This window comes from Triturus cristatus, chromosome 12 (genome assembly GCF_964204655.1).
Source record: "Triturus cristatus chromosome 12, aTriCri1.1, whole genome shotgun sequence".
Classification (NCBI taxonomy): Eukaryota; Metazoa; Chordata; class Amphibia; order Caudata; family Salamandridae; genus Triturus; species Triturus cristatus.
Window position 1 is genome coordinate 235,635,926 of NC_140595.1, and position 12,749 is coordinate 235,648,674.

The 12,749-nt window shown below is 45.2% G+C and overlaps 1 long non-coding RNA gene across 1 annotated transcript; it reads left to right on the plus strand.

Annotated features, from left to right (window-relative positions):
* The first annotated feature begins 2,728 nt into the window (after positions 1 to 2,728).
* LOC146775779 (uncharacterized) lies at positions 2,729 to 10,022 on the plus strand. Its single transcript, XR_014972132.1, has 3 exons — positions 2,729 to 2,860; positions 5,072 to 5,163; positions 6,375 to 10,022. It is a non-coding gene; the product is annotated as an uncharacterized LOC146775779 (long non-coding RNA).
* The last annotated feature ends 2,727 nt before the right edge of the window (positions 10,023 to 12,749 follow it).

The following is a 12,749-nucleotide window of genomic DNA, read 5'->3' on the forward strand; positions in this document are numbered from 1 at the left end:
TATCTCCGGTTGAAAATAAGGTCCACACCCTGAAAACGCAAGTCTCTCACCTGCTGTCACACACGGCTGAGCTGCAGTGACGATCAGAAGATGCAGAAAACCACTTCCATTGGAATAACTTGCGTTTTATAGGTATTCCCGAGAGAGTAGAGCCTGCGCAAGCCACATCCTTCATGGAAGCCTGGATCAGGTCATGGAGGCCTGCGGACCACCTTTTGACATGGTTCATGGTGGAGTGGGCTCATCGGGCCCTAACGCCCAAACTGCCACTTGGAGCCCCGCACAGGCCAATGATTGCCTGTATTCTTAACTTTAGAGACAGAGAGGCTATCCTACAGGAGGCCTGCTCCAAATCCAGCCCTCTCCTACCAGGGCAATAGGGTGCTGATCTTTCCAGATTACATCAAAGAAGTGCAGGCGCAACGTCACTCGTATGCCACAGTAAATCGGATGCTCCAGGTGCTTAATCTCTCCTACTGGAAGATATCTGGTCTGGGACTCCTCTACGCACCTTTCAAGAGATGCAAGATACATATTCCCTTAACTCCACCTAATTCTACAAATATTTTCAACTTAGATATGCACTTACCACCCATGTTCCAACTAACACGTCAGTCCCTGATTTTAGTCCTTTGGAGGCTAAACTCCTGATGGGTACACCGGGGAGAGGAGGCGTAATCATAAATCTACCAGTCTCTCTTTAATAACTCCTCAGCCACACTAGATCACCTTCGGGCTCAGTGGGAGCGATGGTTGAGTGCTTTAGAGGACAATGACTGGCGCAATGCCCTTATTCCCCTGTGTTATCACAATTTTGTCTCAATTGCTACTTCTTCAAGTTTAATAACCTAATTGCATCTACCTAACTCTGATCAGATTACACCGCGCTGGTTTCCTCCTAAGCCCAGACTGCTCAGACACCCCTGCAGATTTCTACCACATAGTATGGTCCTGTAAGGCGCTGCAAAGATTTTGGACGAGCATAGTGACAGAGCTTAATGCAGTGCTGGGATGGGATGTCCCGCTTAATCCTTTGGTCCTCCTCTTGGGTGTCATGGAGAGCCTGGGGGGTTCCCGGGCTGACAGGGCGTTCCTGGGAGTGGCCACCATGGTAGCTAAACGGGACATAGTGCCCATATGGAAGGACGCCACACCTCCTACTGTGTTGCATTGGTGCAAAGAGCTAGATTGGTGTGCAATGCAGGAAAAGCCTGTGTATGAGGCGAGAGGCTGTGCAACCAAGTATGAGCATATATGGAGGAGGTGGCTGGATCCAGGGGAATGACTGGAGTGTAATACCATATTCAAAGCTTCCTTGCTTCAATTTCCACCCGTAGCGCTGTCAATATATTTGTGCTGCCACTTAATTATAATGTGCAATGTAGGATTGTAAGAAACATTATTGTACTCTGAATTATCGGGTTATTGTTCAAAACCCAATAAAGTTGTTTATAAAAAAAAAAAGCTATTAACGTGGTTTATAATACACTAATAATTATGTTTTTAATTTAATATTAGCTCCTATGAACTTTTATCTCAACTCCCCATCTCCAATATTTTCCATGGGAGGGTATTGCACTATCAGTGATAGCCGATGTGTGGTGCTGGACTTGCTCCAGCCCTGAGCTGGAGTACATTCACTACTACTGTGGGTCCTTTTTGGTTGTAGAAACTGTAGGAGTGCGATTTGTGAAATCTTACTCTTTCGTGGGTGGGTGCATGCCCCTCACTAAACATCAGCCTAGCTCTCACTCAACCCCTCCTTACTCTTGCCTGAACCCCTCCTCTTTAGCAGTAATTATTCCCTATTTCCAGCCACTCCTACCTGTCCTTCCCACATTTACTATTGGAAAATTGACCTACGTGTGCAGAGATCCCCACACATAAAAGATAAGAGAGCCAGAGGCATTGAACTTTGCACGTAGGTTTATGAATAGCATTTTGTAGTATGTTAATGATACTTTTGTAGTACTACTACACACACTACAAAATGCAGTTTGTGAACACTCTCTTTGATATATCAATAGAAAAATAGTCATGTGAGTAGGGAAAATAACAAGTCTAACCTATATCTACATCTTCAAGTCTATCCTACCTAACCTATGTCTACATTCTTCTCTTTCCGTTTTTACTGTCTTCAACACTTTATGCTAGTCTATGATAGCTGATATTACCACTTAAATTGGTAGCCTTATCAAGAAAACAGGAGTACGAAAATAAATAAAATTTGACTACTAGCAAAAAGGGATATTGCCCGGCACTGGAGAACTGCAGCCACCCCTTGTCCATTGTCCACTCATGTGGAACTTAGAACCTGCAGGAGTGAAGATAGTCCGGCCAATACTCCCTAGGAAGAGCCCCCAGCACCCACTGGGGAAAAAGTGTCTGAGAAGTATGCCCACGGGTAAGGGTAGGGAAGAAGGGAAAACAAAACTCCTGGATTGGTAAACCTTGTGGTTCCGTATGCCAATCTGATTACCCAGTCTCCCTGGAACTGTGATTTCTATGAAATTACAAATAAAAAAATAATCAGAATCATGATTGGAATATTTATATCCAAATTGTTAGAATTTACGTTTATGTGATTATTACCCCCTAAATCAGAGCTTTCCAAACAGTGTGGCGCGACACGGTACTGTGTCGCGTGCCATGTGTGGGTGTGTCACGGAACGAAGAGGAGATGCGCTCTATTCATTTTTAGCAGGACGGTACTGCGCATGTCAGTGACGCAGTACACGGAGGAAGGCGACAGCGAGGAAGACTGTTAGGCGTGTGCAAGCGGCTTCGTTCCCTTAGCCGCGCGCGTCGAATGCGCAGTCCAGTTCAGAGAACCCCCTCCGCTCCCCATTCCTGGCACTCGGTAAGTTTTTACACGAGTGGGTCAAGGAGGAACGGGTGGAGTAGTTGGTACACACTGACCCTCAAACAATAACTTGAAAGCTGATGCCTCGTGCTCCGTTTTGGGACTAAAAACATATGAACTGTTTTAAGCAGTAGCTGAACCTAAAGCATCTTGATAAATTGACGACTTCAAACAAGCAATTTATAAGCGCTATCAACAACGCACCTCATGTGTAACCTGAAAGAATGCAAACTAATGTGCCTGCTTATGAATCGTTCCCCAAGGCGAAACATTTGGCACAAACCCCGCAATGCAAGATTTCCAGGCACTTTTTAAATTGTCTAATAAAGTACAGGGTAATGGATTTGCCAATTTAATAAAGGTTTGACGGATTTGTGTTCCTGCGGTGTGCGAGCAAAGATGTTTACAGCTCTGTAAAACCGAGGACATGTTTATGATGCAGGAATAAGCCTCCCATAAAAACCATGGCACAAGTAAGGACTCATACTGTGTTTAACTAATTCGCAAAACACATTACATGTGAGTATTTCAAAGAAAACAATTTGATACAGAATATGTCTTGCACCACACATAGAATAGGTAAATCTCCATAATATTAGTTGCCTTAAGACGTATTCGATTTAGGTTATATGTCTAAAATGCAATAAATCGATAAAAGCTGACACCACTATACACACAGGCCAAGTGATCCTAGATGGCGTCTGATGCTTTCAGCCAGGCCTTCTTTCGTAGCCAACAGCACTTTACATGTTGAGATTCCAAAGCCTAGTGGCCCTTTTTGCATTGTTGTTCTTGTGGGGTTTCGCTTACATTTGCAAATACATAATTATTACGAGTTCATGACGAGTGCTAAAGTGCAAGTGGTCCCTGTGTAAATTGTGATTATGTTTGGTTATCCATGATTGACATATGTGATTTAATGGTAAGTCCCTAGTAAAGTGCACTGTGTGTGCCCAGGGCCTGTAAATCAAATACTACTAGTGGGCCTGCAGCACTGATTGCGCCACCCACCTAAGTAGCCCTTGAGCCATGTCTCATGCCTGCCATTGCAGTGTCTGCAAGTGCAGTTTTGAGCTGCTAGGTCGGCCTAGCAAGTGCAACCATTTGCCAGGCCTAATCCTTCCCTTTTCTTACATGTAAGGCATCCTTAACGTAGGCCCAAGGTAGCCCCATGGGCAGGGTGCAGTGTATGTGAAAGGTAATGTGCTGGTGTGTTTTACATGCCCTGATAGTGAAATACTGTCAGTTTCACTTTTCACTATTGTAAGGACTATCTCTCCCATAGGTTAACATTGTAGCTGCCTTGTAACATCTTACATGTGTACCTTTCAATTGGGAAGAAATAGAGATGTGTTCTATTTTTCGGAATGAAAAATCAGTGTTTGCACTTTGTCTAGCTCTAGTTGCCTTTTGGCCTTTTGGCTTTTAGCTCTGTTGGCTTTTGGCGCGCTGTGGAGAGCGGTCCCATCTGAGTTCAATGCGCAGAGACCAGCTGATAAGTTGCATGATTGTTTTACCACTCACAATTTCCCCTTCCTGAACGGATTTTTGTATAACGCATATTCAGCAAGGCAGCAGGCGGACTTTGTGCATGGTTGGAAGGGTTGGCAGTGCGTGCACCCGCCCTTTTTGTTCCCTAAATCACTGGGGCATATGTCAATATGTGCATGATTATATTCTTGCTTCAGGCACAAACCTAACCTTACACCAAGTTTTGCCAGTCACTGTCTTTGTTTGAACAGATTCACAATTGCTTTATTAACCTTGCTGCTTTCTCAAATTTGCTTGAAAATGCACCATTTGCTCACTTTTTTTCCAAAAAACCTTATGTGGTTCAGGCATGCTCGCTCCGCTCGCTACACTGCCTTACTGTGTTCCAATAATGATGCATCTCCAAAAAGTGTGCCACCAACATGAAAAGTTTGGAAAGCCCTGCACTAAGTAATCACTCACCCATTACATGAGCGTGTAATGACAGGAAGTACTTTTCCTTGTCAAGGGAAAACACAGGCCCAGGGGTGTGAAAATCCATGAAATCCCGACATGACGATCCGTATGAACAGATTCACTAGGTTGTTATGTTTATACATATACATGAGTCGCTTATATATAGCGCAGATTTGTGACATAAAGTTTGTTGGAGCCGCAGGCTCATTGTATTGACCTGGTTATGATTGCGAAAGAGTGTTTTTTTCCCCCTTTTTCTAGATACAGTTCAAATCCACAAGAAAACATGCTGGTGACTAAAAGACCCCCACAGATGCAGGGAAGACAATAACACCAAACATAAACTGCCGAAGGTAAGATACTCCAAATATATGGTGCTTTAAACAGGTCATCAACAACAAGGGACAATTAATCTCATACGAAAGAAATGAGACCAACATCAGGTAAGAGCTGGCTAGAGGCAAAACAAACTGGGCCAAAAGTTAAGTGTCAACCCCCGAAAATTAACCTCTTCACAGCTAGGCTCCCCGTGTTAAGCCTTTTTTTGACTATTTGGAGAGGTTTGCGATTAGACCCCTGTAACATTTTGTCCATGTAAGGTGTCCACATAAGGTATCCACACCAAATTTGCGTCCTTTTCTTCTTTTCTGAGGATTCTGAAGGTACGTAGGGGTTGTGGATTCCCCTGAAGGGGACCGAGAAATTATCCAAAACACAGCTAAATTTTGATTTTTTGGCGGGGGAAATGGGAAAAAAGTGCTTCAGAAGAAAGCGTCTGTTATTTTCCCTGCAAATGGTATCTATCAACAAAGGGGTTGTGGTTCTAAAATCACAATCTTCCCAGCTTTCAGGAACAGGCAGAATTTTGTCAGAAAACCAACATTTTCTACACAATTTTGGTATTTTACTGGGCCATAAACTATTTTTTGTGCATTCAACCTCCTTCTAATTATTGGTACAAATGGGTGTGAACTCAATAATGGTTCCCGGAAAGCTATACATTTCTGAAAAATAAACAAAATTCTGAATTCAGCAAGCGGTCATTTGAGTGAATCCTTCTTGGCTGAAATAAAAAAAAATATTAAAATTTAGTTGAAAAAAACCAGCTATTTGTGCCTAGATTTTCACCTGTAACTTCTTCTAACTATGATAGATTTTTTAAAGAAATATACTGTTACGTCCACGGGACCCTTCTGGTTGCGGGATATATAAGGCTTGTAGGTTAACTTAGAACCAGAGGTACCCGAAGCCAATAATGAGCTGCGCCTTGCAATGGTGTTTCATTGTGAACTGGGTATACAGCAATTCATTTGGTAAAATATAAAGAGTAGAAAACAGGTATGAAGGAAACCTATGTATTCCTGAATTGGGAACAAAATATGGAGTTTAGAAGCAGTGGTTATTTGCACATCTCCAAATTTGTGGGTACCCATACTAGTGTGTGAATTAGAGGGCATTTTTTAAAATGACTTATTTTTTAAACACTGTCTTACATTTGGAAGGCAGAAATGCATAGAAAGTTAACTGGTAATAACACTTGTTCTACTATTCTGTATTCCCCTAGGTCTCCTGATAGAAGTGGTACCTCTCTTGTGTGGGAGGGCCCAGTGCCAGGGACAGGAAACGGCCCAAAACACAACGTGGACACATCACATTTTTCCAGTGAAAACTGACCTTTTTTTGGAATGTGCCTAGCTGTGGATTTGGGACCCTCGCTCAGCCAGCGCCTAGGGAAACCTAGCAAACTTGTTAATTGTTTTAAACTAGACATGCAGGGGAATCTAGAATTGGATCACTTGTGAGGCTCTCACCAGGTTCTGTTATCCAGAAGCCCTTGCAAACCTAAACTTTGTAAAACAAAAGCATATTTTCCTTCCATTTTTGTGACGGAACGTTCTGGATTCTGCGGGAAGCCACACACTTCCACCCACCCACCCAGCATTCCCCCGAATCTCCTGATCCAATTGGTACCTCAACTGTGTGGGTAGGCCTAGTGCCTGAGACAGGAAACGGCTCAAAACACAGCGGGACACATCACATTTTTTCCAGTGAAAACTGACCCTTTTTTCACAATGCGCCCATCTGTGGATTTTGGACCATAGCTCAGCGAGCACCTTAGGAAATCTAGCATACCTGTACATTTTTTAAAAACTAGACACCCAGGGGAATCCAAGATGGGGTGACTTGTGTGGCTCTCACCAGTTTCTGTTACCCAGAATCCCTTGCAAACCTCAAACTTTATCAAAATAAACACATTTTTCTCACATTTCTGTGATGGAAAGTTCTGGAATCTGCGGGAGCCACAAACTTCCAAGCACCCAGCATTCCCCCAAGTCTTCTGATAAAAATGGTACCTCACTTGTGTGGGTAGGCCTAGTGCCAGCGACAAGAAACGGCCCAAAACGCAGCATGGACCCATCACATCTATCCAGTGAAAACTGACCCTTTTTTCGCAATGTGCCTAGCTGTGGATTTGGGACCCTAGCTCAGCCGGCACCTAGGGAAACCTTGCAAGCCTGTACAATTTTTAAAACTAGCCACCCCGGGGAATCCAGGTTTGGGTGACTTGTGTGACTCTCACCAGGTTTTGTCATCCACAATCCCTTGCAAACCTCAAACTTTGTGAAACAAAAAAATACATTTTCCTCAGAATTCTGTGATGAAAATTCTGTAATTTGCGGGGAGCCACAAACTGCCACCCACCCAGCATTCCCCCAACTTGTATGGGTAGACTTAGTACCCACAACAGGAAATGGCCCAAAACTTACTGTGGAGAATTCAAAATTATCGATCACAAGAGTTGGTTTTGCGAGGGAGTCACCTGTGTTTTTAGTCCTGGGCTCGGTGGGCATATAGGGAAACATAGCAAACCCAGTCATTTCTGAAAACTAGACATCCGAGGAATTCCAGGGAGGTCTGGCTCAAACCCACATTTTCCTCACATTTCTGTGTGGAAAAAGTGTGGGATCACCGGGTCTTTTTTTAATTAGTTTTTAGGCTGACTCTGCTTTGGGCACCCACACAAGTGAGGTATCATTTTTACCAGGAGATCGAGGGGAATGCTGGGTGGTAGGAAATCTGTGCCGGCGCGGTGATTCTTCAACCTTCCTACACAGACATGTAGGGAAAATTTGACTTTTTGGCTAAATTTGAGGTTTGCAGTGGATACTAGGTAAGAAAATGCCGGGGAATACATACAAGCCACACCGCCAGCTGAGCGACAGTCCACCCACACCGCCAGCCAAGTGACATTCCGCCCACACTGCCAGCCAAGTGCCAGTGCATGCACGCCGCTACCAAGCACCAGTCCACACACACCACCAGCAAAATGCCAGTACACACAGCCAGTCAAACGCCAGTATATGCAGACCATCAACCGAACACCAGTCCACTCACACAGAAACTTTCCCTGTTGTCTAGTGGTTTTCTGCCCCCCTTGGGGGCAGATGAGCCTAAACATATCACTGATCTGCCCCCAAGGGGGGCAGAAACTGCTAAAACGTGTGCCTATAAAAAGGGGAGTTTAGGGGTGCGGGCATCCGCATTTTGGGCAGACCCCACCCGTACACATTAAGAAAAATAATCCTTGGTACCTTGTGGCCTTTGTGATCCAGGGGGGCAGATCGGGGTAATAACCCTCATCTGCCCCCGGGGGGGCAGAAAGGGGGTTATTATTGGGGTCTGGGTGTGAGGGAATTGACATGCCCATTGTGGGCGGCCCCTACCCCTCTTTTATTTAAAAAAAAATCCCTGGTACCTAGTGGGCTTTCTACACCCCCCTGGTGGCAGATCGGGGTTAATAACCCCTATGAGCCCCCCAGGGGGCCAGAAAGACTGCCCTTTTTGATTGTTTAGGGGGTGGGGCATTGGCATGCCCATTCTGGGCAGCCCCCTCCACTCTTTTAGAGAGTAAAAAAAAAAACATAATCCCTGGAGCCTAGTGGGCTGCTGCTCCATCTGCGCACGGGGGGGGGGGCAGAAAGACTGTGGTAAACAAAAAAAGCAGAAAGACTGAACATGGCCAAAATATATGGGGGGAGCAAATGCCCCTGCCCAGGGGCTGCTCCCACCTCCCTGGTATCTAGTAGGTGGATTCCTGCTTGGGGATCGCCCTCTTTCGGCAATCCCCAAGCAGGGATCCACTATGTAAGTGTACCATTGGAAAGGGGAGATTCTCCTCTTTCCAATGATACCCATCCCCTACGATCAGCTCATTTCATCCTCACTATAATGACATCAGCGCACCATGCGCGCCGATCGTCATTACACTGGGAAAATAAAAGGCCTTGGGAGGTTAGGGAAGCCCTTCTTCAGGTCACAAGGCTGAAAAAAAATATAAGGAACTCACTCTGCTGTTTCGAGCAGAGGGATTTGGTGCTCAAGTGCAGAGGACGGAATGATTCCGTCCTCAGCACACGACCACCGTGGCGCATGACGGAATAATTCGTCATGCGCATGGAAGGGGTTAAGAATGCAGGGAACGAGGTCAGCAAACGAAGGTAAGCAATTTCCCAAAATCCAGGTAATAGGATAATAGCTAGATGTGGGGAAAGGGACCCACACGGGAAGGAAAAGAATAACAGGAGTACTAGAATAACAAAGGATTTGGATGTGAGGAAAAGGAACTGAAACTATACTTCTGGGTAATAAGGGACATGGAGAATCCTTCTTTAGTGAAACGCGAAGCCAAGCATGGCTTGAAAATTGGACGTGGCTTTTAAAAGCGCAACGTTCGTTGTGGCCGCTATTTCACGTGATATCACTGCGACCTCATGTTACCCGAACATGAGCCCGCCGCCACCAGAAACAATTATTGAGGTAGCAGGTAGTTCTTTCCTCAGGACTACACAGCCCACACACAACACGCGAGCAGGTCGGGCAAGTCCAGACACCCCTACAATGGTCAAGTGGGCAAGAGCTACGGACTTCTTTGAGTAGCAGAATAAATGGTTTCTTTTGGTTGGGGCTGTCCAACAAAATATAAAAAAATGTGGTCCTCTTGGTGGATGGCATATAGAAGGAGAGGTTTATTGGATGGTGTGTTGCGGAGGAATGGAGCTGGCCATGGACAGCAGACATTTCATGACTGTGTTAAGAGATTCTGATTTAAAGAGGTGAGGTCTCCAGAATTGACCTGCACTGTATGTCCTTTACATTTTGTTTTGTATGAAATGTTTTGTTCAGAAAATCCAATAAAAAGAGTTTTAAAAAGTATGACTTCTACTAATATTTGTTTTTTTAACAACTTTATTTGTTAATTTTAAGGTACAACAAGTAATCAACATAGCCACATTTTGCAGAAGAATCCTCGTAAGCAATACATTACAAGGTTGCTGGCATCATGGACACAACTTCCAATGTATGGATATGACAGGAGCAGGGTTACCCCCAATCAGGTTGGACCCCTCACCCTCCCCTCTCTCTCTCTGGACTAGTCTCAGTGTTAGGATGAGTTTCCTACTGTGTGCTCTGAGGCTAGTCCTGACTGTGTGGCCAGTGTATACCAATCCTCTTCAACCTGTGTTAGCTCTTGCAACATCTTCGCCCACACCTGGCAGTCCTTGTCTACCTTTTCATCTGTCCTTAACTGCTCTTTTCTCCGATAGTGCTCATTCTACCATATCTGTCATCCAATGTCTCAGCGTGGGGCCCACTGGAGATAACCATTTTATTGCCACCCTCCTCTTCCCAATCACCAACCCCAGTAGTGTCATCCAATATCGCATTCTTCTATTTTTTGGTAATGCAAAAAGGTTCAGAAGTCACTGACTCAGGCTGAGCTCAAGTGCTCTATGAGTGACTCCTGGAGATTGTGCACCACCGCTCTGAGGTATATGTGTAAATGCGAGCAATGTCATATCAAGTGTATAAAATCCACCCCCGTATCGCATCTAGGATATTTGTCTGATCTGTCTTGATATATTCCTTTCAATCTTGCTTGGCAGAGGTATGCCATGTGCAGCAAATAGAAATATGCTAGTTTGAAGCAAGCATTGTTGGACACTCTCCGAACCAATGCACATGCCCTCTCCCAGTCCCTGACCACCATAGGTTCTGCTAGGTCTTCCTCCAAACAACGCCATACTGGGAGCTCTAGTCTTTCTTTGTCCTGTTGGAGGGCTTTGTATAGTTGGGATATCAAGTGTCTGGGACAACCCATATGCACAATTACTTTGCCCGTGTGGGACACGTCTGGTGTGTTTGGGAAATCCTTCCAGATTTCTCTGGCTGTCCCCGTTAATTTGGCAAATTATAAGAACCGTCCTGGGCCAAACTGCAAAATATTCTTGATCTTCCTAGAATGTAATGCACCGATCCCCTGGGAACAAAACTCCCAGCGTATCACACCCTCCCTCTCTCCACACCGCCATGGTCATGTGCCTGTTGATGCGCGGCCCCACCTTAATCGTCCTCTTCCATCCCCTCACTACTAGTCGAACCACATATGGCCTCAGCTTGTCTAGTTGTGGACCTGCCATTAAGCATTTTTGTATATGTTCTACTCCAGGATCGCCCGCCAGCAGACACTTCTCCCAGTTATCACCCTCTGCAAACCAGCTGGCCGCATGTTGCGGCTGCACTGCCAGATAATAGAGTTTCAGGTCTAGAAGCCCCAGCTCTCCTCCATCCCGATCTCTCTTCAAAACATGGAGTCCTGCCCTACTTCTGTTGCCTGCCCACCAGAGTAATCAGGAGACTCTCTAGCTGTTTAGAAGTGTTCTGTGGTATCTTGCGTTGCGGATTTTCCAATGGGTACAGGCGCCTCGACAAAGCCCCTAAATTTAAGGGTGCTATTCTGCTCGCAACCGGCAGTGGGAGTTCGTTCTAAAAAGCCACCGGACTCCGCTGGCCCAAGATCATCACCCTATGTTGTAGTTGCATTGTTTTTCTGCCATGTTCGCATCTTGTATGGCCAGATAGCAGAACCTCTCCGGTTCCCATCTCAGGCCCATTGTCGATAGCGTCTCTCGCGACTTGTCAGCCAAACCGGCTACTGGGAACACCAATGATTTGTCAGGGTTCCACTTCAAGCCAGAAATCCTTTTGCATTTCCCCAGCTTTTGCAGCATCCATGGCACTGCCATCTCTGGCTGCCACAGATACAGGAGCGTGGTGTTGGAGTATAGAGAAACTGTATGCAGGGTGTGTTCAATCTGGACCCTCCAATCCCTCAACGTAGTGTGTAACTACTCCGTCAAATGCTCCATAGCCAACACAAATAGGAGAGGTGAGAGGGGGCAGCCCTGTCTAGTACCTCTCTCTTGATGTCCTAGTTCCCTGAGATACATTTGCCTGATTGAACCAGGGCCACCGGCCTAGTGTATAACAGCTTTACCCACCATAAGAATTTTGGTCCAAACCCTAGCTTGGTGAGGACTTCCTGCATGTAGTCCCAGCTTACTGTATCAAATGCCTTTTCTATGTCCAAGGCTATCAATGTCACATCTGCCACAGAACGCTGCACAGAGTGCAAAATATGCGGAAGTCTATAGAGGGTCATAATGGTGCTTCTTGAGATAAACCCACATTGATCCTCGAGTACCAGAGAGCCAATCACTCCGTCAGTCTGTTCGCCAGGAGCTTAGCTAAAACTTTTACATCTGCGTTCATTATAGACAGTGGATGATATGATCATAGCTGTATAGGATCTCGATACGGTTTAGGAGTCATTACTATGGCTGGTTCAAGTATGGACTGCTGGGGTTCCCCCTATCTTTTGCCTCTTCAAATACATCCAGGAGTTTGTCTGTCAGCTTTCCCATATAGATATAGTAGAATTTGAATGGTAAACCATCTCACCCTGATGTTTCACACACAGGCATTTTCTCGGTTAGCAAAATATTACTCTGTAACCTTGGGGAGCTGCAGTGTGTGCTATTTGTTTTTATCTCTTTTTCAATTTCTATGATGAGAGCTATGTTAATCTTCTTCAATTAAC